Raw genomic sequence first — 25,932 nt, forward strand, 5'->3', positions numbered from 1 at the left:
ACTATGGCCCACGGGCTGTGTGCGGCCCCCTGAGGCCATTTATCCGCCCCCCCCGCCCCGCCCGCACTTCAGGAAGGGGTACCTCTTTCATTGGTGGTCAATGAGAGGATCACAGTATGTGGCGGCCCCCCGACGATCTGAGGGACAGTGAACTGGTCCCCTGTGTAAAAAGTTAGGGACGCCTGATCTAGATCTTCTGTGATTCTGTTTCTAATGTCTTCAGTTTTTGCTGGGTTTTGTTTATATTGTTGCCTTTTGTACCTGTTTTTGACTGGTTATTTTTGATATGTGTGGCAGACATTGTATATTAAAAGTTATAGAATGATTTAAAAGATCTGAATAATTTTTGTGTCTTCAGAATGAGTAATTGTTTTGTTTACAATGTACTAGAAACTAGGATAGAGAAAACAATATTTTCATATCATTTTAATTTTATTAGAGGTTTTCTTCAGGCCACTTGAGGGCTTAGAATTTTTCAGCTCACTCATTTCTAGAGTTTCTGTCTTCAGGGAAACAATGCAAAACCTGGAATTTTTACCTGAAATACCACTTCTTAAAGGGCCTTGAAATTTAATTTTATCAATATGAGTTTATAAATCAGAAGTTTCACTCAGTTTTTAATCTGTCACTTTTGGAATCTATACGTATCTTCATAGAGTGACTCCAAATGTTGCAATCATCCTTTTGAGTTTTCAGATCATTTCCCTAAAACTCTAAATTTCTTTGATATTCTATGACTCTTTCAAATATTATTTTGACTAAAACTATCTTGAATGGGTAATTTGCAAATCTTAGCAGGAGAATTGGTAAAAATAACTAAGACTGACACAATTTAATAGTCCTTCCATTGCATTTGAAATTTTCTTTCTTTTTTTTTTTTTTTTTTTTTTTCTTGAGACAGCACTCTTCTCTGTCGCTAGGCTGGAGTACAGTGGCACGTTCTCCACCCACTGCAATCTCCAACTCACAAGTTCAAGCGATTCTCCTGTCTCAGCATCCTGAGTAGCTGGGACTACAGGCACATGACACCACTCCTGGTTAATTTTTCTATTTTTAGTAGAGACAGGGTTGTGCCATGTTGGCTAGGCTAGTCTCAAACCATGATCCGCCCACCTCAGCCTCACAAAGTGCTGGATTACAGACGTGAGCCACTGTGCCTGGCCCTTTGGAAACTTTTGAGCATAGAGTTCCACAATCAAATTTATGCTTTAAAGGGATAAATGTGGCTTCTGTGTTGAAAATATACTTAATTGAGAAAAAAGAGTATATACAGTATGTACAATCAGGAAGCAAAATTATAATCAAGTAAGAAATGATAATGTTATGAACTAGATGGTTACAGTGAAATTGTTAAAAACAGGCAAATTATATATATATACACACACAACTAGAGATTGAAGTAATTTTATACTCAACATCACTATTTCAAATTTTATTTTGCTGTTGTATTGTACTAAAATAAGAAACTGATAAATTCTCTGAGGTTCAATTTTGTCATCTATAATAGAGGAAATTAATATTAGATTAATTATTTTGCACATCATATTTCTTTATATATATATTATCACAGAATTTAAAATGTTTTCATAAACATAAAATTCATGATTCTGATATTTAAAATGTTCAAATTAGTGCTAAAATTAATATTTTATGGCACCTAAATTATTTCCTGCAGAATGTAATAGTTCTAATTTCATTATTTGGGAAAGTTCAAAAATGAATATTCTTCAGTACTGAGAATTTGTGATAACTCAAATTTCATTCACTTCTCAAAGTTCTAGAGGTTATGAATAAATAATCATGAATCTTCACATATAAAAATAAAAATAATTTTTGTAATTGGCTCAATACCTTCAATTCACAATACGCTTAAAGCATTTTTATCAATGAAGCAAAGTGGAATATTTGTCTTAGTTGTATTGTAATGTATAATGATAGATTTGGTGGGAGAGTTGATGATTTAAGAGAGAGAGGCATTTGAGTTAACAGAGGTAATGGTGATTTAGGTATATAGACATGGGACTAAACACCATATTAAATTAAATAAGGAATAAATTCACATATATTTTGTATAAATCACCAGTGTGGGATATTTTATAGTATTAGCGGTGGTGTGTGTAACATCATAGTACTCTGGACTAGTGAAAGTTAATAGTTACTTTTAGAAAAGGGTGACAAATTATGTAGTCAGTCTCATTTGCCCAGAAGAATAGCATAACAATAAAATATTATTACAGAGTTTATCACAAAGTTAACAGGTAATGTAATGTAATTTTTGAGAAACTTCCGCTGTTGTCTGATGTAAGAAAATTTAAATTGCCAAATGCAAAAAGAAACTATTTAGACATTATATATGACACAAAAGAATTGCACATGATTTGAATTATTCTACACGGCCTTTCACATACAAATTCCTAAACCTCCAACAGATGTCAAAATGATTTTTCATAGTAATTGGAAAAGTAATAGCAAAATGTAATAAATATGAGTATAGTTTTCCAAGATGCTTTATCTGACTGGTAAATATTTATTTCATACATAATGAAGGAAAGAAACAATAAGATTGAATATTGGTTACTTTTCAATTTTATTCATAATAGCTTTACAATGGAATTTAAATTTCTTTAAAAAATTCTCCGGGCATTTTAGGCTATATTACACTACTGGGACATTTTAGCAGAGTAAACATGTGGCAGTTAGAATATGCAGCCAGATAGAGCATCAATTTTAATTGGTTTCTCAATAAACATCATCTCATGTAAATATTGAGATACTGAGATAAATTTAAACTATGTAGATTAGGAAAAATCAGAAAATTATGTTAAATCACTTGTAATTATGTAAAAACAAAGAAACGTAAATTAACTTAATTGCTAAATATACATCAGTACATCAGATACAGGATCATTAATACTTTGATATTTAACATTCACATAATATTTGCAAATGTTTATAAAGCTGTGTGACAGCTTGATACATAGTGCTGTCACTATCTTTCTCCCTCTGTCTCTCATTTTCACCTAAAGTATTAAATCATCTGTATAACTAGACTTTTAGTTATTTTTTTAATAGAAATTAGTATTTCTCTGTCACCCAGTCTGGGTGTAGTGGTGTGATCATAGCTCACTTTTACCTTGAACTCCTGTGCTTAAAGTATCACTCGGTTTTGGGCTCCCAAAGTACTGAGATTACAGCCATGAGCCACCATGCCTGACTAGCGTGACTAGAATTTTGTGTAGAAGTAATTTACTTATTATGAAGACTTAGTTAACATATAATATCCAACTAATCAAATCAATCATGTCCTTATAACCCTTTCTATGATGTGATAGAAAATAACTTTAATCATCTATGGAATTTGCCCCCCAAAAGGAATCTATACTAGTCTTCTTGGGTTGAAGTAATAAAATACCATAGACAGAATGGCTTAAATAGCAAAAATTTATCTTCTCACAGATGTGAAGATTAGAAGGCAAAGATCATAGTGACATTAGGACTGGTCTCTGGTGAGTCTTCTCACATCTAGTAGATGGCAACTTCTCCCTGTGTTTATACACTGCCTATTCTCTGTGGACATGCAGAAAGAGAGAAATCTCTGGTGTCTTCCTCTTTTTACAAGGGCACTGTCCTATTGAATTAGGGCCTTATCCTTATGATCTCATTTAACCTTAATGTCCTCCTTAAAAGCCCCTTCAGCCACATCAAGGGTTTGGGCTTTAACCAGTGAATTTAAGGGAGACAAAATGATGTCCATAAGAGAACCCAACATTCTGTTATAATAAAATAAAAGTCACAGAAAGACATAAAACAAAAAAATATAAGTCATGTCATTGCATTCTTTTATAATAAAATTAAAGTCACAGAAAGACATAAAACAAAAGAAATATAAGTCATGTCACTGTGAAAACATGACCATTTTTATTAAATGAACTATAATTTTGATGCGAAAAACATAAAGCAATTTTGTTTTTCTCTTCTCCCATAGTTTCTTCAAATCTTCTTTCAATGCTATTTGTTCTCCATCAATAAAACACAGGCACGTTACACAGCTTTCTCAACAATCCATTATTTTAGGCAAAAGAACAGTCTCATTTAAGAAAGTAAGGTATCTAGCTTAAACAATAGAAATAATCACATTTCTGAATATTTAAAAGTTAAAGCTTTTCCTCTATTGTAGTTCAGCATTATTTCAGGTTTAAAAATCTGCACTTGGGTGTTGGAATTCTCTTTCTCTATCTAGTCTACTTCGTTTTGTAAAACTCTAAGAAATGCATATTTCCAATAAGATTCCTAAAATTTATCTCATTTGGTTTGAAGTGAACAAGAAGCCCTCCTACAACTTCCAGTGTCCCCTACTCATTCTCTCAGAACCTAACCCCTTTGACAATCACTAATGTTAATGATACATTCTTTTAAATTTTCTTCCGATTGACTAGCCCAGCTGCTGACATGGCTTAGAGGTGATGATCATTAATGTTGGAAGAAATCTTAATATTTCAGTATATTTCATTTAGACTTGGAACTTACTTAAAGATTTAGTGGTGTCTGACCCCAATATATTTTTGTTTGGCCCTTATGATTTGTTTCATCCTAGTGAAACATCTACATTTTTGATAAGTTTACATGTGAAATAACAAAGAATATTTTTTTCTTATGAGCTATGTATATTGAAAATGGCATGTTATAGTGTAAAAATTACTTTGGAATTTGCTTTATGTACTAATCTGAGGCTTACTACTTTAGAAATTGGCAAGGTACTCATATGCCTTCCACAAAATTTCAAGTGTCTACTGTAATGCAATTTACTTTTACTGTATAGAAAAATATTGTAAGGTACAATGAAGCTAAGAAACTTTAATACTATTACCCTTATAACAAACAGCAATACCCTTAATTTAGAAAAACACTAGGTGTTAGAACCTAATCAGTATCATCCAAGGTACATTTATTTTTTGAACTGTGAAGCTTTCTGGACCTAAATGAGAAAAAAACATAAAGTAGCCTATGGATTGCAAAAGGACAAAATTCTTCATCTAGTTCTGAGTCCATCAACCTTCTAATGCAATTTAGCATTTCCTCTCATTAAGAGACTGAATGTATTTTTCCAGTTCTTAAATTTGGGCCAATCTTGTAACCTCCTTTTGCCAATGTAATTCAAAGGACTTTATTATATTCTTATTCTGAATTTACCCCTTACGGACACTTGCTAGTTTCAGCCCTTTTTGGGAAATGTGTTACAACTAGCCCATACTATCCAGAAGAATGATGAAAGAAGTGCCACCCAGAGATTCCTGTTGCCATAGTAAACATCCTGCCCACCACGAAACAGGTGATAAGACCATCCTACTCTTGCCAGCACCAGCTGACCAGCCAGCTGATTACAGAATTATGAGAAAGGTCAGTTGAAATCAACACAAATAAGAAGAACCACATACCTTACCACTAAGTTTTAAGATGATTTATTATGAAGCAACAGCTAACCAATATCTGAACACTGGTGAAAACATTTGTTTGTACACACACATACACATACACACAGAGTAAATAAGTAATTATATGTACATAGACATTGATTTCCTTTTGTAAATCTCCAAACAGAAGTCAATAAAATAAATATCAACCAATAATTTTGGCCACTTTTCAAATAGACATTATTTTATATCTTATATATAGAGAGCAATAATATATGTTAATTATTTGTTTCATAGAAATCTGAGAGTGTGTGTAGAACAGGCATTTTTCAGTCCAAATGTGTCTATCACATAGTAAATCCTCACAATCTGTTTCTTTCAAAATAGATTTCATAATTTATAACAATAATAAAGGTTCAATGAAGTGATAGATGTGGGTGGAGCTGATGAATAAATTTTAAGAAGGGAGGTGGAGAGATAGAAAGACCAAGAGAGAAAAAGAGCTGCAATTATTGCATATTTAAAGTCAAGCCATTAGTGCTTTCATATAGGGGGAGGACTGGAAATGTACTCAAATTTTTTGAGTTGTTCCAATGCCAGACGCAGGGGAAAGCATGTGATGAGGCAGGTGTTTATTATTGTCATTTTATAACCAGGGGCCAGAGATACCAAACTTCCTGTAATAACTAAAATAATTCCATGCAATAAAAATTTTGGTCTCCTGTAATTCCAATAATATATTGAAAAATGCTGAACAGAAATTGGCTAAAAGAAAAGATATGTGACTCTTTCTTCATAACTATGATGAATGTTTAATCAAGGAAGACTGGCATTTTTTGATGAAGATTATATTAATCATGATTTCAGGAAACAACTTTGGGGACTTTTTATGAATTCTCTCCTGTGTGGAATGAACTACGTTTTTAATTTCAAGGAAACCTGAGGTATTCACTGGGCAAATTTATTCAACTCATGTGGAGAAAAGGCAACAATTTCTGCAACTGTCAAATTGTTGTCAACTATAATATTTCCTCATTTAATCTTTAAATTTTATCAATCTAGCCTTTGTCAACAATGAAAAGTAGTTTCCCTTCAGTCTTTACTTAGAGACAAAAATTATCATTCTCACCTTAAAACTCTTTTAGGGTAAATATTGTGGAAACACAATCACACATAAAAATAAAATTCTAAGCATAGAGATAACTGAACAGACCCCACTTGGCCAAGGAAACCCCAGAGAAACCTTGGAACGAATTCAATGCCCTGCTTGCATAGGAGGTCTGAAACTCATTGTACCTCCTCTCTTACTGTCATTAGGCTTTCTTCCCTAAGGGCTTAAAAGAAATCAACACTTTCTTTTATTATTATTACTGTTTTATTTTAAATTCTGGGGTACATGTGCAGATCTTGCCAGATTGTTACATAGGTATACACATGCCATGGTGGTTTGCTGCCTCCATCCCCCTGTCACACACATTAGGTATTTCTCCTAATGTTATCCCTCCCCAACCTCTCCACCCTCTGCCATACCTCCCCTAGCCCTCTAACCCCCAACATATCCTAGTGTGTGATGTTGCCTTCCTTGTGTCCATGTGTTCTCATTATTCAAAACTCACATATGAGTGAGAACACGTGGTATTTGGTTTTCTGTTCTTGTGTCAGTTTGCTGAGAATGATGTTTTCCAAATTCATCCATGTCCCTGCAACGGACACGAACTCATTCTTTTTTATGGCTGCATAGTATTCTATGGTGTATTTGTGCCACGTTTTCTTTAATCAGTCTATTGTTGATGGGCATTTGAGTTGGCTCCAAGTCTTTGCTATTGTAAACAGTGCCAAAATGAACATACATTTGCATGGGTCTTTATAATAGAATGATTTATAATCCATTGGGTATATACCCAGTAATGGGATTGCTGGGTCAAATGGTATTTCTATTTCTAGATCCTTGAGGAATCACCACACTGTTTTCCACAATGGTTGAACTAATTTACACTCCTACCAACAGTGTAAAAGTGTTCCTATTTCTCCACATCCTCTCCAGCATTTGTTTTCTTCAGATTTTTTAATGATCACCATTCTAACTGTCATGAGATGATATCTCAATGTGGTTCTGATTTGCATTTCTCTAATGACCAGTGATGATGAGGATTTTTTCATAGGCTTGTTGGCCACATAAATGTCTTCTTTTGAAAAGTGTCTCTTCATATCCTTCATCCACTTTCTGATGGGGTTGTTTGGTTTTTTCTTGTAAATTTGTTTTAGTTCTTTGTAGATTCTAAATATTAGCCCTTTTTTAGATGGGTATCTTGCCCAATTTTTTTTTTTCATTCTGTTGGTTGCCAGTTCACTCTAATGATTGTTTCTTTTGGTGTGCAGAAGCTCTTAAGTTTAATTATAAAATAGCTAGGAATACAACTTACAAAGGAAGTGAAGGCCTCTTTAAGGAGAACTACGAAACCACTGTTCAAGGAAATAAGAGAGGACACAAACAGATGGAAAAACATTCCATGCTCATGATCAGGAAGAATCAATATCATGAAAATGGCCATATTGCCCAAGGTATTTATAGATTCAGTGCTATCCCCATCAAGCTACCATGGACCTTCTTCAACAGGATTGGAAAAAACCACCTTCAACTTCATATAGAACCAAAAAAAAAAGCCCACATAGCCAAGACAATCAGAAGCAAAAAGAACAAAACTGGAGGCATCATGCTACCTGACTTCAAACTATACTATAAGGCTACAGTAATCAAAACAGCATGGTACTGGTACCAAAACAAAGATATAGACCAATGAAACAGAACAGAGGCCTTAGAAGTCATGTCACAAACGTACAACCATCTGATCTTTGACAAATCTGATGAAAACAAGCAATTGGGAAAGGATTCGATGTTTAATAAATGGTGTTGGGAAAACTGGCTAGCCTTGTGCAGAAAGCTGAAACTGGACCCATTCCTTACACCTTATACAAAAATTAACTGCAGATGGGTTAAACATTTAAACATAAGGCCTAACACCATAAAAACTCTAGAAGAAATCAACACTTTCAAAAGATGCCACACTGATAATGTTGATATGGTTGATTGCTAACTTATCTTCCCAGGTATATAACAAAGACAAAATGAGATTAATCATTCCTTTGTCCTCCCTGAGATATCTGTTTCTTCCCTTTTCCTTCAGATGTTCACTTTATCTTATATAAAGTGTAGATTTTCTGGGCACCAATTAACATCTCACAAGTATGTGATAATTCCTCTCACTGCTGACTCCCCACCTTTTTAAGGAAAATGTGCAAATCCTAAACCTCCTGAGAATCTTGTTGGAAAAAACAGAGATCCACATGTGATTCATGTTTTTCAAGGTCATGGCCTCAAGCTGGCTCAATAACCCTTGAACTCTGAGACTTATGCCTCAATCACTCGTATTGTTTGTGAATAGATTCACATGGATTTAAATACAAATTCCTGGCTCTGAAAGCTTAGGCTAATTTTTAGCATCTATTTTATAATTAGGCTAATTGTTCGTTACCACTAGTATTATAATTTTGATCCTCAATATATACATATCTGGCTTAAACTTATTTGAGATATTAGTAGTAAAATATCTTTTCATAGTCCTACACTTATCTCTATGAGCTGTTTTTGCATTTTTATTTTGTTCTAATCCATATTTAAATTATTTTTTGCATATACAACAATACATAACAGAGCACATGAGCAGTTAGAAAATACATACAAAATGAACAATATAAATAAAGGGAGGAACTTAATTTGTCTGCAAATACTATTAATTTTATGTTTTCTCTCTCTAATAGCCTTCATTGGAATTGAAGTCTATGTGTCATTTCTCATTCATAGCTCCCTTTGCCTTAATAAACATTAGTCAAAGTAGCAGTCTTAGCAATCTCACAGGGAATGATTGAGCTGAGTTCTCTCAAAGACAAATTAAACTGAGAGATTTTCAAATTTGTGTGTGTACGGAAACTTTCTATTTTGAATTTTACATTAATGTTCTATTTATTATATATAAAGCTTGTGAAACATCTTAAATACTGAAAGATAAGGTTCTTCAAATTGATATAATTTCTATTTGAAAGGAGTTCTTTGAAATCTTATCTGCGCTGGTGTCAATAGTGATAACTTTCGAGTTCCTCTGACAAAATCCCACAACTTCAAGTAATGTCTTTGGAAAGCATTTTAAACTAGAAACAATAGTTATCTGTTGTCTTATTCTTTTTAATGCTACTGTATCAGAGTACAACATTCTGAATAGTTTATAATGGAAATAAATCTCATGGTTTTGGAACTACAAAGTCCATGACTGAGAGGTTACATCTAGTGAGTGCCTTCTTGCTACATCATCCCATAGCAGAAGGAGAAAGGCAAGAGAATGTGAGCAATAAAATCAAAGAAGGGGCTAGACTTGCCTTTACAACAAATCCACTCTGATGATAGTAAACCCTCTTCCACAATAATAAACCCACTCTCAAGATATCAGCATTCATTTCTTTATAAATGAAGAGCCCTCATGACATAATCACCTCTTAAAAATCCCACTTTTGTGGTACATATACACCATGGAATACTATGCAGCCATAAAAAATAATGAGTTCATGTCCTTTGTAGGGACATGGATGAATCTGGAAACCATCATTCTCAGCAAACTGAAACAAGAACAGAAAATCAAACACAACATGATCTCACTCATAGGCAGATGAGTAAGAACAATGAGGACACATGGACATAGGGAGGTGAGCATCACACACTGGGGTCTGTTGGGGGTGGTCTAGGGGAGGGACAGCTGGGGGTGGGGTTGTTGGGGAAGGATAACATGGGGAGAAATGCCAGATATAGGTGATGGGGGCATGGAGGCAGCAAACCACCTTGCCATGTACATACCTATGCAACAATCTTGCATGAACTGCACATGTACCAGAACCTAAAGTACAATAAAAAATAATAATGATAGGAATGGATTATAATCTATAAAATAAATATCCATGAATCCATATTGATTGAAATAAATACTAGAATAAGTACATATTTAAAAAAAAGAAAGATCCCATTTTTCAAAACTGTTGCACTGGGGATAACGTTTCGAACACTAACTTTTGGGAGATACCTTCCAACAATAACATCCCACCTCAAAATGTATATATTTATATATTTTTTACATGCAAAATTTATTTGTTCCATCCCAGTAGTCCCCAAATCTTAACTTGTCCCAGCATCAACTCAAAAGTCTAAATTCCAAAATCTCATCTAAATCATGTTTAGGTGAGACACAAGGCATAATTTATCTGAAGCAAATTTCCCTTAATCTGTAAATCTGCAAAAGTAAAATTATTTCTAAAACACAATGATGGGACAGGCATAAGAAAGACAATCATATCACAAAAGAGAGAAATAGCAAAGAAGAAGGGGATAGCTGTTCCCAAGGAAGTCCAAAACCCAAGAGGAAAAACAATAGTAGGTGTTAAGGCTGGAGAATAATTTCCTTTGACTACATACTCCACATTTCAGGCACACTGGGGTGGGGGTTGGACCACTAAAGCTTCAGGCAGCCCTGCCCCTGTGGTTTTATTGGGTTCAATCTATCAGGCAGCTCTCAAGAGTTGGAGTCTTATGCCTACAGCTCTTTCAGGCTAGAGTTGCATGCTGGTGATCCTACAGTTTGGGGGTCCCAGGGGATGCCTCACTCCCGTGGCTCTACTAGGTATTCCCTGCTGAAGACTCTGCAGTGGCCTTGCTCTTATGATCCTGCAAGGAATTACTTTAGTGAGGCATCTATATGATGGCTTCACCCCTGAGACAAGTCTCACCTGGGCCCCAAGGCTTCAACAACATTCTTTGAAATCTAGGTGGAGACAACCATTAGCCCACAGCTCTTGCATTCTGTGTCCCTGCAGAATTAGCACCATTATGACACTGCTAAGGTTTACGGATTGTATCTTCTAGTCCAGAGGTCCAAGCCACACCTTCTGGAATAGTGGTCTGAGATCTCTAGACCACAGCTTGAGTGACCCAAGGTTACTGCACCAGAATGCTAGGAGCAGAGTCCCCAGGCAGTGCAGGGCAGCAAATGCTAAGTTCCTATGAACACCTCGCTGGAAACCTGGACTTTAGTGTTCTAGATTTACTGAAATGACTTCAGGGTTATTCTTTCTTTGTTTTAATTAATAGAACCAAGCTGTCTTTTATCCATTTTAATCTCCTTAGCAGTAGCTTGGCCGCACCCTTAGTATTCTCTCCTAATCATGACTTTTTATTACTTACATGACCAAGCTGAGAGTTTTCCAAGTGTTTTGATTCTGTTTCCCTTTTAATTATGAATTCTGTCTTCAAATCATTTATCGCTTCTCTCATTTTACTGTAAGGTGCCAACGAAAGTTATGCAGAACCTTGAATACTTTGCCTCTTAGATATATGTTCTGCCAGATATCCTAATTCATCATTCTTACATTCTGGCTTTCACAAAGTCCTAAAACAGGGACACAATTCTGCCAAGTTCTCTGCAACTGTGTAACTACAATGGTCTTTATTCCACTTTCCAATATCTTTATCTTTATTTCCATCTAAGAAATCATCAGAGTGACGTTTATTGTCTGTATTTCTACGAACTTTCTGATCACAATTACTCAAATAATCCCTAAGAAATTTCTGACTTTCTTTACATTCCCTTTCTTCTTCTGTGCCCTCACCGGAATCATCCTTAATGCCCCATTCATTACAATCTAAGCCTTTTCTAACCTGCTCCTCTGAATTGTTACAGCCTGTACTCAGTACTCAGTTCTAAAGCTGCTTCCACGTTTTCAGGTATTTTTTATAGAAACGACCAAACTTCTTGGTACCATTTTTCAGTTTTGGTCCATTTTATGCTGTGATAACAGAATACTGCAAGCTGGGTAATTTGTAATGAAAATAAAATTATTTGGCTTATAATTTTGGAGGCTGGGAAGTCAAAAATTAAGAAATTGTGTCTTGTGAGGGCCTTCTTGCTGCATGATCCCGTAATGGAAAGCAGAAGAATAACAGAACACATGTGAGAAAAAGCAAGAGGAGGCCAACCTTACTTTTATAAAAAGCTCCTCACTCTCAGAATACGGAACCCATTCCCATGATAATGACATTAATTTATTTAAAGGACAAAGCTCCCATCACCCAAACAACTCTTTACAGATCTCACCTCTCAACACTACTACATTGGAGATTAAGTTTCCAACACATGCTATTTGAGGAGCACCTTCAAACCATAGCCTCTGTAATAATATGTTGAGTTGTTATATTGAGCAAATATCATTTCTAAGCAAAATAAAGTTTTAACATTTTCTGTTTGTTTTTTTTTTTATTCTACGTCTATCTCCAAGTATATAATGTCACTGCTCTGAACAAAATAAAACAAAAAACCTTAGTGTGCTTTGGGGGAAGGAAATGAGAATGGTAGCACATATAGAAAGAAATGTGACAAAAAATAAATGTGACATTTATTTTTCCTTGTGAAAAAAGAGGAAAAATAAATGATTGCAGCTTGCCTATATTTACTTTGTAAAACTCATTTTTGTATTATATTCAATGCAATATATAGAAATGCGATGACAAAAGGAAAAATAAATAAATGCAGCTTATCTATATTTACTGTGTAAAACTCATTTTTGTATTATATTCAATGCAACATATTAACAGTAAAACAGAAGACAAACCTTTTGTAGAATATGTTTTGATTTTTATAATGCATAGATATTTTTTGAGAAGTGACATTTGATGTTACATATGAAAGGAACACAGAGTTGAAAATCACAATGAGTATCAATGGTCTGAAACAGCTTCCAGAGAAACCTGCGAGAGAAATCCGTCTTATCTCCATGGTCCCATGTGATTTTTGTTTCTTTCACCAAAAGATATATGAACATTTTCTATTTCTACGTATTGTTCAGTAGTGTGAAATGACAAGGCAACAATTTGTTCACACAGCTTTTAAGACTCAAATTCACAGTCTTGATCCCGACACAAAGATATTCTAACCAAAACATGTCTCAGGATTTAGCCTATTGATGAAGCCAGTTAGATCCATGTTGTTTCTTACTTTCTAATCAAGTGTTTTTTTATACAAATACTTGTTAAGCAGAATGGCATTCATAAATGTTGGTGGACCTCTAATCAGCAGTGTGGTCAAATGAGTCAACAGGCCTCTCTCTTCTCCAATAAAATATTGCATAGATACTGAACGATTCTCAATCCTATGTTCTAGTCCATATTAACTTTCTGAGTTTTTCCTGGCATTAGATTCGTTGATCTTTGTCTCTGAAATGCTCTCCTTCTCTGTTTTCTCTCATTCAATTTCCTCCTGATTTTCTTCCATCTTCTGTGCCTGTCCCATATAAATATTTTCTATGTGTGTCTCTCTCCCAGGATTTCAAAGCTATATTCAATGCCTGTTTTTTTTTTTCTTTTTTCTCACTCATCCAACTTTATGGGTGTTTTCATCCATAACCTATACTGTCATTGTTAGCTGCTGATATTTCATTTGTTTATTTATTTGCTTCATTAGTTTATTTTGTACAGCAGATACTATACGCCATGCATTATGCTAGGGACTAGAGATTCAGGGGTGTGCAAAGGCAACAGAATTCCTTGCCTGCATGTGGAGGTTAAGTTTTAGTGAGGAAGACAGACAATAAAATAATAAGCAAAAGGTGGAGAAAGTATTGTGAAGAGAAATAAAACAGATTCAGGTAACTGAGTCTGGCAAAGAGTGCATACTCTTTTGCATATGGTGCTTGTGAAAAACAGGAATGATAAAATAACATTTCTTTACTGAAATGAAGAATGTAAATGAATCACGTTGGTGTTATTTGTGGGAATAATATTGCAAACAGAAGAGTGCATGTGAGATCCCTGATGGAGAACATGGGTTGGATGTTGAAGAGCATCAAGCAGAACTACATGTGGTACATATTTGAGAGAATATAAGAGATGAGAAAGAGATCATTTGTGAGGACTGATAGCCTATGTTAAAACCCTATTTCTTATATAATGTTTCTGCCTGAAACTTAGGGTTTGAGAATTACATCTCAATCTTGCCATGTTTATATAAACCAAAGACTTCGACCTTCTCTTATTGTGTTTAGGGTGCCATATCAAAATACCTTAGACAGAATGTTTTACATACAGCAGAGTTTATTGATTTCAGTTCTGAAATCTGAGGTGTCCAAGATCATGGTACCAACAGATTTGGTGTCTGGAGAGTACCTGCTCCTCTTAGATAGTACCTCATCTCAGATGTGTCCTCACCTGCAGAAGAGGAAGGCAGCTTGCTGGGGCCTTTTATAAAATAAGGGCATTAATCCCATTCATGAAAGGAGAGCTCTCATTACTTAATAATCTTTCAAAGGCCTCATCTTAATATCCTCACCATGGTTACTGGGTTTTGACATGCAAACTTTGGTGAGACGCAATATTCAAACTATAGCAAACCCTTATAAACCTCATCCCTCACACCTGATGTCATTGCTTAATTGCATAATAAAAGTTATTTAGTGGCTATAAACCTTCAGCTTCTCATATGTCAGAGGTGGCTAAAAATAATAGCCCATCTCAAAATGCCTCAATAATTTAATTAAAAAATTATCTATTTCCCTTTTCTTTCTTATCTCTTTCTACTCCTATTCGTCTCTACACCTTCACCTGCACACTGTACCGTAACTCTTTAGAGAAATCATTTACAAATTTATACCATTACTATAATCATTTAGAAATGTGTTTAAATGCAGATCTCCAGCTATGCTCCCTGCTCTCTCCAAACAAAACAAAACAAAACAAAGATCAGAAAGATTCTGTTTTGCTGGATAAGCCTGGGGTAAATAAATGACATTCATATTTTTTCAAAGATTTCCAGGAGTTTCTAATTCTAAAAACTACTCAGGTTTTGATGGACTGACACGGATTTTCCTGAAGGAAACTGGCTATTATACAATACTTTACTTCTGATTTTTCTCCCTGAATATTCTTCAGTAAGGCTGTCAACCTGGAAACCTTCTATATTTTCTGTCAAAGCATCATGAAATATCACTTTATTTGAAAATACCTTTAAGTCCTCAATCACCTTATTATTCTCTTCTCCATAGTGATACTTCAGCTTGAAGAGTTGTCTTTTGCTATATTTATGCCACTGTAATGTAATTTTTTGGCTTACATATACCTCCTCAGGCAATTGCAAAAGCATTGAAGAATAAAGTATTATCTGTCTTCTTGTTACTGCTACTCGACACAGTACATGTTAGATTACCCATAAATCTCTAAATCTCTGTTAAGCTTTCTTACAAGTTGAATTCCCTCATTGGTTTGAGAATACAGACATCTTTAAAATAATTAAAGGAAGGAAAAAAGGAAGGAAGTAAGGCAGGATGGAAGGAAGGAAGGAAAGGCATGGGGAAGGAGACAGAGTTAGAAAGAAAGAAAAAGAAAGAAAAGAAAAAGAGAAAGAGAAAAAGAGGGAAGGACGGATGTAGGAAGGGAGGGGAAGAAAGAGAGGGAGGGAGAGAAGGAGGGATGGAAAGACTGAAGAAAGAAATAGTGTTTACCTTCTGAACTTTTACCTGTAAGTAATCCTATACTATCTTATGTTTATGATTTAAATACGTGACCACACATTCTCCCATGATGTGACCAAAGAAAGCAGCAACTCATTGTCATATTTCAGTAGTGATGAAATATCATAATTATTTTTGCCTGTATTATTATTGGCTTGATGTTTTCATTTTATATGCAGAAAAATATATTCACATGTCTTTTTGTTTGACCCTGGGCATAATTTTCTAGATGCCCAACTTATAGATGCCTTAGATACAGTCATTTATATTCTGTGAGAGAGGTGAATAAATGGAAAAACCATGCATGCTATAAGATTTTGATGAGTTTGTTGTTTTTTTAAGTGAGAAATTTGTGGGGAAACATATACAAATGGAACACTATGATAACACATTAAAGAAGTGAACCCTGGGTCTACGGATTTCAATTATGTGTCTCTGTTGACTTTAAACTGTCAGAATTCCAGGGCAGCTAAAAGCTTTGAACTATTGTGGTAAAAATTTTAATACAAACTCTTTCAAGGAGGATATGGTACAGGTTAGTCACTATAGACTAGTACACAGTGTGAGTGTTGGTAAGAAATGAGTACTAAACAGCTAATATTCTTCTTGGAGGTAGGCCCCCACATCATAGAAAAATTATTTAAACATACTGAATTTTTCAGCATCATGACCCACTGAGCTGACAAGTCTCATTCCTCACAACTAAAAACACCTAAAAGTGCCAAATACTATTAAAAATTCTGAGAATTGTTTTATGAATGCAAACTGGAATTCCTATTCTTTTTTGGGGGGGTGACCTTGCAACTAACAAGTCACTGCCATGCAATCTCCCAATGAAGAATAGAGTAATTGATCTAATGATAATTAGTCATCTACTAACTACAGATACATAAGGTATTGAGAGTTAAGTAGGAGGCATCAGACTACTGGACTTCAAACTATACTACAAGGCTACAGTAATCAAAACAGCATGGTACTGGTACCAAAACAGAGATATAGACCAATGGAAAAGAACAGAGGCCTTGGAAATAACACAACATATCTACAACCATCTGATTTTTGACAAACCTGACAAAAACAAGCAATGGGGAAAGGATTCCTTGTTTAATAAATGTATTGGGAAACTGGCTAGCCACATACAGAAAGCAGAAACTGGACCCCTTCCTGACACTTTACACTAAAATTAACTCCAGATGGATTGAAGACCTAAACATAAGACCTAACACCATAAAAACCCTAGAAGAAAATCTAGGCAAAACCATTCAGGACATAGGCGTAGGCAAGGATTCCATGAGCTAAACACCAAAAGCATTGACAACAAAAGCCAAAATAGACAAATGGGACCTAATCAAACTCCACAGCTTCTGCATGGCAAAAGAAACAGTCATTAGAGTGAATCAGCAACCAACAGAATGGGAAAAAAAAATTGTAGTTTACCCATCTGACAAAGGGCTGATACCCAGAATTTACAAAGAACTAAAACAGGTTTACAAGAAAAAAAACAAGCCCATTCAAAAGTGGGCAAAGGATATGAACAGATACTTTACAAAAGAAGACATACATGAGGCCAACAAACATATGAAAAAATGCTCATCATCACTGGTCATCAGAGAAATGCAAATCAAAACCACATTGAGATATCATCTCACACCAGTTAGAATGGAGATCATTAAAAAATCTAGAGACAACAGATGCTGGAGAGGATGTGGAGAAATAGGAACACTTTTACACTGTTGGTGGGAGTGTAAATTAGTTCAACCATTGTGGAAGACAGTGTGGCAATTCCTTAAGGACCTAGAAATAGAAATTCCATTTGACCCAGCAATCACATTACTGGGTATATATCCAAAGGATTATAAATCGTTCTACTATAAGGACACATGCACACGAATGTTCATTGCAGCCCTGTTTACAATAGCAAAGACCTGGAACCAACCCAAATGCCCATCAATGACAGACTGGACAGGGAAAATGTGGCACATATACACCATGGAATATTATGCAGCCATCAAAAACGATGCGTTTGTGTCCTTTGTAGGGACATGGATGAACCTGGAAACCATCATTCTCAGCAAACTGACACAAGAGCAGAAAATCAAACACCGCATGTTCTCACTCATAGGTGGACGTTGAACAATGAGAACACATGGACACCAGGAGGGGAGCATCACACACTGGGGTCTGTTGGGGGGAAATAGAGGAGGGACAGTAGGGGGTGAGGAGCTGGGGAGAGATAGCATGGGGAGAAATGCCAGAATAGGTGATGGGTAGGAAGGCAGCAAATCACACTGCCATGTGTATACCTATGCAACAATCTTGCATGTTCTTCACATGTACCCCAAAACCTAAAATGCAATAAGAAAAAGAAAAAGATATTTATTATTATTATTCACAATACCATTAAATAGTATCTATTTTGAAGCCTGGAACTGACATTAGACTCTCTTCCCTGCCACCACTTTTTTTTTTTTTTTTTTTAAAGACAAAAGAGGCTAGATTTCAAAACTTAGATCTATAGTCGGATTCAGGACCTTAGATAGATCTATCCAGAATGGTTTCTGTTCCTAAATAGGGCTACTTGGAGATCAGACTGCTTAGAAGACAAGGTTCTAGATACAGGTTGATTTAGTGCCATAAAAGTTACTAGAATATGGACTTTAGCACTAGGAACAATAGTTATTAAATAAGATCGAGGACCCTAATAGACACTGTCTTACAAACTAAGCAACAATATTCATTCTGAAGAGTTACAAATGATAGAAAGCAAAAAGTTTCAGAATTATAGGTCACAACTCCTTAAATCATTTTTTTCTGAGGTGAATATTAACCTTAGAAATGTAGACACACTGGTCTGGGCACGGTGGCTCACGCCTGTAATCCCAGCACTTTGGGAGGTTGAGATGGTTGGATTACAAGGTCAGGAGTTCAAAACCAGCTTGACCAACATGGTGAAACGCCATCTCTACTGAAAATACAAAAAAAATACCCAGGTGTGATGGCGCATGCCTATACTTCTAGGAGGCTGAGGCAGGAGAATTGCTAGAACCCAGGAGGTGTATGTTGCAGTGAACTGATATCATGCCACTGCAGTGAGACTCTGCCCCCACCCCCACCCCAAAAAAAAGAAAAAAGACAAGAAGAAAAAAAAGCAGAAATGTAGATACATTGAATCTACACTTAAGATAACATGAATTCCGCTATGTGGAAAAAAAATAATGCTGGGACTATAGGGTCAGGCTAAGTCCAGTGAATGCATTCCTGTTTAGTAAAAACTAGAAATATAAATATTCAGCTTTGTAATTTTTGTGGAAAAAGTCATGAAAACCTGTATATCAACCTGTATATTAGATTGAGCTGTTACTGCTAATATGTGTTAATGTCGTTGTCAATGATTTATCAGGCCATGTCTTACATGCCTTTACTTGTTAGCAAAATTCTCCATTTTTCCTATTAACAGAATGGATTTCTAGTACTGTTTTGATGTCACTCTTTTAAATAAGATGAAACTGAGTTTATTAGCATGCTTCACACAGTTTTTGCTGGTGTTTTCTTGTCAAGTCAAATAGTATGTAAAGATAGAAATTAGAACCTGCTCTAGGTGACCTAATTTTTTTCCCCAAGATGACTATAAATATATATGCATGGAACTTAGTGTTTCAGGGTCCTGGAGTATTGCAAATAAAGTATTAGCTGATTGTACCTCCTGGAATCTATTTCTTATGAATGCTCAATAATATTAAGAAATGTTAGATATTACTATTTAAAACTGGATTGATATTCCTATTCAGTGTATAAATCATTAGATGATTTTCTTAAAATATGCTTGTAAAATCTGGCAGAAGCTTAGAAACTAAGTGGGTTTGTTCTATACTATTCCAGCTTCACATATTGAGGCTGCTTCACTGGGTTTCTCTTTTCAGTAAATAAACGTAAGAGTTTCTACTGATGAGTAATTGATGGGCAGGACTACTGGTTTCAAGAGGGCAGTTATATCTTACCTGCCCAGAATCCATTACATTTATTGGAAAAAAAAATTCACAAAACCAAGAAAAACTCTGAATTATTACTAGCAAGCGGGAAAAAGTACTATCAATTGGCCAAACTATTAACGGAGATCTAAATATTTGTTGCAGATGGAATTATATTGTGGAGCAAACAAAATTGTGTGAATGTCAAATAGACGTTGTCTTGAAATATGTGAATGGAACACAGTACCAAGCTAGTCCCACATGTTCAGAGCAGCAGAAGCTCATAGCAAGATTATGATGTGGAACAGTGTATGGAACACAAATCAAAGAACTACTGTAATTGTGAAGTTAAGTAGGGTCAGGCCATATTGGCCACAAAGGTGAAAATACATATTATCTTGTTCCTTAAAGTTTGGCAACTATATGGATTATTCAACTGATTTCATACATTTGCCTTGCATCCAAGAATCTTGCTAAATTTATTAACCAACACTCTTATTTTTTTCTAGAGCACTTTGGATTTTCTATGTATGCAATTATGTCATTTAGAAATAACAGCTTTATTTTTGAAGTTCCAATTTTGTACTTTTCTTTCTCTGTTACACAGTTTACTCACTCTAGTTGAATAGAACTGGTGATAGGAAACAATAGAGTCTTGTTTTTGAATTCTGAAGAAGATAATTCAGTATTTGATCAATAAAAAGTTATATGCAGGGGCTTTTATCTTTTTAATGATATCTCTTTACAGACTATATCATTATATTAAAAAAAAAAAGTTCTTTTACTTTTTTTTTTTTTTTTTTTTTTTTTTTTGAGATGGAGTTTCACTCTTGTTGCCCAGGCTAGAGTGCAATGGTGCAATCTTGTCTCACTGAAGCCTCCTTCTCCCTGGTTCAAGTGATTCTCATGCTTCAGCCTACGGAGCAGCTGGGATTGCAGGTGGCTGCCACCATGCCTGACTAATTTTCTGCATTTTTAGTAGAGATGGGGATTGACCATGTTGGCCAAGCTGGTCTCCTGACCTCAGGTGATTCACTTGCCTTGGCCTCTCAAAATGGTGGGATTACAGGTGTCAGCCACCATGCCCGGCCTCTCTATTACTATTTACTAAAGAGTTTCAAATATGTATCAATCAAATGTATTTCCAAGACATACTGATTAGTAAAACTCCAGTGTTTATAATATATAAACATTTATTTTAAAATACTAAGTTTAATATATGCATGCACACATGTATACATACGTATACACACATAAGAATACATATGAAAGGAATATTTTGTGGAAGGATTTACAAGAAAATGCAACAATGTTTATTTACTTCTGTTAAATAGGATAGGGTATCTTAGTGTGAAACTCATTTTCATTTTTTATCATTTTGTATGTATACATAACATACATTGTCTTCTTATTTTTACAAAAATGATTACAGTAAAATGCAAAGTTTAAAAACCACATGTCAAAACATATGTACCACCTGATTATGAAAATAATTTTATTTTTATATAACTAATTACTATATGATGTAATTAGTTATATAAATGATTGTCCTTATGATGTACCAGGCACTCTTATAAATGCTTTATAGAATGTAACTCTTGTTCATATGAAATATTAAAATGAAAGGATCCCCAAATACTTAGAATGACATCTTGTAGGCATAATAAAATATAAATTGAATTATAAGAAAATTATATTTTTATTTTTTACTTTCAAACTATGTTAAAATATAACATTCAATTTAATTGAATTTTTAGGAAGTACTAATTTACCATTATACTTTATGCAAATAGACAATAGGAATTTTTATTTCATGCAGATATTTTACAGATTTTATTTTCCAGGAAACAAGAGTATGATTTTTGCTTTGCATTCGACATAGATAGATAGATAGACAGACAGACAGACAGACAGATGTATACAGATAGATGTATACAGATACATAAATGTTTTTTGGGACAGTGCCTCACTCTCGTCACTCAGGCTGGAGTGCAGTGGCACTATCTGGGATCACTGCGACCTCCACCTCCCAAATTCAAGTGATTCTCCTGCGTTAGCTTCTCAAGTAGCTGGGACTACAGGCATGCACCACCACGCCTGGCTAATTTTCGTATTTTTAGTGAAGATGAGGTTTTACCACATTGGCCAGGCAGGTCTCAAGCTCCTGTCCTCAAGTGATTCGCCAGCCTCGGTCTTCTGAAGTGCTGGGATTGCAGGTGTGAGCCACCATGTTCGACCTGCATTGGAAGTGTATTTCTAAATGATGCTGGAAGCCATCAGATCAAGATTTCAGTCAGATTCAATTTGATTATGCACATATACCTATTTTTTTTTTTTTTTTTGCTCTAACATAGTTGTTTAGTATCTGTAAAAAAGACAGAAGTTTGGGATTGATTTTTTTTTTTTAATTGAGCAGTTTGCTGTGTTTTCTGATTGCAAGTTACCTTCTGCAACTATACTTCTCTGGCACTGACAAAAGCAACAGTTTTCCTTGTTTTTCACGAATTGCTCTTTCACTTGGTGATGATGGTGCCTGTGTGTGGAGTCATTCACATTGTCCATTCCAGTCATTGCTCTTCATCCTGTGTATAAACAACCATCATATCCAAGTTGTACAATGTGATTTAAAAGTTTTATGAATGGATATCTCTCATGTTTGTGAAAAATATATTAATCCAAGTAGATGTTAGTTGTTGATGTTGTTTTATAAATATGCTCCTCTTTAGGCTTCTCCTGAAGTCCAGTGTGTGCTCAAGAAACTGAGGATATATGTTGACCAAAATAACTCAAAACATTACTGTAAGTTTTGTGTGCCTTCATTTTTTTCCGTATGTTTATAATTATTTATCTATGGAAATGCAAATATTGTACTACCACCTGCTTATATCTGCTTTTCTTTACTCTAATTTGCCTTTGGTTATTACCACTGTGTTTTACTTGGTAATAACCCAACTCTTTTTGGAGAAAGTAACTTCTATTGCCACTGCTGAAAAATGCTTTCCCTTTCCTTTGTCATGTCCTACTGTTTCAAAGCATATTTTGTTTGATCTTAATTATTGCTTGAGGCAAAACAGGTGGAGTCCCTTCCTTGTTTTAAACCACAGCAGATCAAGGTTCTCTGATGATGGTAAACCTGAAGCCTTTATAAAGTCAAACTTTTTGTGTGCAAACTTTTCTCATTTTGCACCTGTCGTTTTTCATCAGGGTTCATCATAGCTAGCTCATGCTGTGCAGCCACATGGCCACCAAAATGACAATTACCATTACAAATAAGAGCACAGCTTGAGGTCATACCTGCTTTTGTAGAAGGAGAATGTTTGAGGGAAAACTGAAAAGGAAAAAAAGAAAATATTGAATGTAACTAATTTAAAAATATTCCACATGTTTTTATTCCCGTGTTTACTATTTAAGGTCATAGTCTATATATTGATTTTTAAATATATTTTAGGAAAAAAAACTTTGATGACAAATATATGGAAGAGTACAGGAAGAATGATTTAATGACTAATACTTATTGCCATTAGGTAGTTTATTAATATTTCTCATTGAAAAATAATTTTAAAAGCAAATGGAAATAAAGCAAAAAATGGCTCAAGTGACTCAATATATATTGGGGTCTGTCGGAGGGAAATAGAGGAGGGACAGCAGGGGGTGGGAAGTTGGGGAGAGATAGCATGGGGAGAAATGCCAGATATAGGTGATGGGGAGGAAGGCAGCAAATCACACTGCCATGTGTGTACCTATGCAACAATCTTGCATGTTCTTCACATGTACCCCAAAACCTAAATGCAATTAAAAATTATAATATATAATACATAGATTATACATATGTATGGATATATATGCACATACCCACATACATATACACACATATATAATTTGCATTTATGCTCTTTGGCAAAAAATATTGATCTCACTATTTTATGCAACACTGTTTATGTGTGTGTGTGTGTATATATATATGTGTGTATATATATATAATGTAATGTGCTCTTACATCTGAATAAGAGGTTACAATTAATTTTATACATTTCTGGTTTTTCTGCATTTTTACAAAAACATTTTAACTATTATAGACAAATCTATCATTAGAACCAGAATTTAAAATATTATGAATTATGTAAACACACTTAAAACACAATAAAGTAGCACTTTAAATGCATGCACACACACATACAAAACTGGTATCATATATACCAAACATCATATATGTGCTTTATTCAGTTTTTCTGGATTTGCTACATTTTCTCCTGTGGATATGTTTAATTCTGAAGTTAATTCAAATTTCACTAAACCCAGAAAAATAAGTATGAGGTAATTATTTTTGTAGGAAGCTAATCAACCTGCACATTTAATACAGTTTGAAATAACTATGCAGGATAAAATTTTATTATTATCAAAAGTATAGCCAGAAAATATGGGAGACAAATTTCAAACAATTTAGAAGAAAAATATACAAGAGTTGAGGGCATGAGGTGTTAAATAGTGATGCAAGTTTTCTGCTGTATTCTGAAGTGAATTTACTTTTAGTATTTTTAATGACATCAAAGAAGGGGAACAAAGTGCCCAAAATGCAAGTTACGAGATTTGTATACAATGGTTAGGGAAAGATGATAGGAAAAGGAAAAGGGACTTAAAATGAAGACATGTAAAAGAAAAGAATGTATTTTATGACATTTTCTTTCAGGCCTAGTGTTAAATATACTATATACGTTTGTTAACAATTGACTCAGAGACAAAGTAGCTTCATAAATTGTTGTTACATGAGTTGCATCTATCTTGACTCTGCTAAATAATTATCAAAGTCAAAGTTCTGAATGTCCCAGAGAGGAGAAATCAAGAATTATAAGAACAGTAAAATGTAGTTATATCCTAGAGCTTTTCTTAATCTATAACTTTCCATTTTTATATCTAAAGAGATCTACAAAACCATCCTGTGATGATTTAAGTTCATTTTTTCAAGTGAATGCTAGTAATTTCAATCCATGTTTGACATTAGAAATTTATACCTCAGCCGGGCGCAGTGGCTCAAGCCTATAATCCCAGCACTTTGGGAGGCTGAGGTGGGTGGATCACAAGGTCAAGAGATCGAGACCATCCTGGTCAACATTGTGAAACCCCGTCTCTATGAAAAATACAAAAAATTAGCTGGGCATGGTGGCGTGTGCCTGTAATCCCAGCTACTCAGGAGGCTGAGAAAGGAGAATTGCCTGAACCCAGGAGGCGGAGGTTGTGGTGAGCCGAGATCGCGCCATTGCACTCCAGCCTGGGTAACAAGAGTGAAACTCCGTCTCAAAAAAAAAAAAAAAAAGAAAAAAAGAAATTTATACCTCAAAACAGAAAAGATATAGTGTGGAGACAGAAGACAGCATCTGTGGTTCTTTTGGTTATGAATTTTTTGATAATGGTTAGTATGAGGGTGAGGGTAATGGTTGGCATAAGAGCATGAGGAGATATATATATATATATATATATATATATAGAGAGAGAGAGAGAGAGAGAGAGAGAGAGAGAGAGAGAGAGGATGTGTGTCTGTGTGTGTATACATATTGGACTATGTCTTCAGAAACTGCTACGATAATTATACCCAATGTTTCTTTGATTTGCTTAATCTCTAGAAAAGTTGTGCTCAGTAAATATTTGTTAAATTGAAATATTTTCTCAAAAATCCATTTATTTAAAAACACAAGTTTACAAACATCTGTATTTACCCTAACAGAGCAATGATTTTATGTACAAGACCCAGTGACTGCAGAAAGTAGTTAACAGTTTTAAATATTAATCTTACACAGTTTCTCATGGAGTAGCTAACACCCTGAATTCTGTGTCACTATGAGCATTCAAAGCCCCAACTGCAGCTAAAAATAAACTACCTGCTGTTGCAGTGAAATTGTCAGCAAATTAGCACTTAAGCAATTTTAGCAAAGCAGGTGTACAAGTATGCTGCCACCTCAGAATTC

At 34.8% G+C, this 25,932-nt stretch overlaps 1 long non-coding RNA gene across 2 annotated transcripts in view; it reads left to right on the forward strand.

The window, feature by feature from the left end:
- The window catches only part of LOC141582860 (uncharacterized), a 646,044-nt gene that overhangs the window by 154,705 nt on the left and 465,407 nt on the right, over positions 1 to 25,932 (forward strand). For both annotated transcript variants that reach the window (XR_012515770.1, XR_012515766.1), the window contains exon 3: positions 22,699 to 22,771. This is a non-coding gene — a long non-coding RNA (uncharacterized LOC141582860). The remainder of the gene's footprint in view (positions 1 to 22,698; positions 22,772 to 25,932) is intronic.

This window comes from Saimiri boliviensis, chromosome 2 (assembly GCF_048565385.1).
Source record: "Saimiri boliviensis isolate mSaiBol1 chromosome 2, mSaiBol1.pri, whole genome shotgun sequence".
NCBI lineage: Eukaryota > Metazoa > Chordata > Mammalia > Primates > Cebidae > Saimiri > Saimiri boliviensis.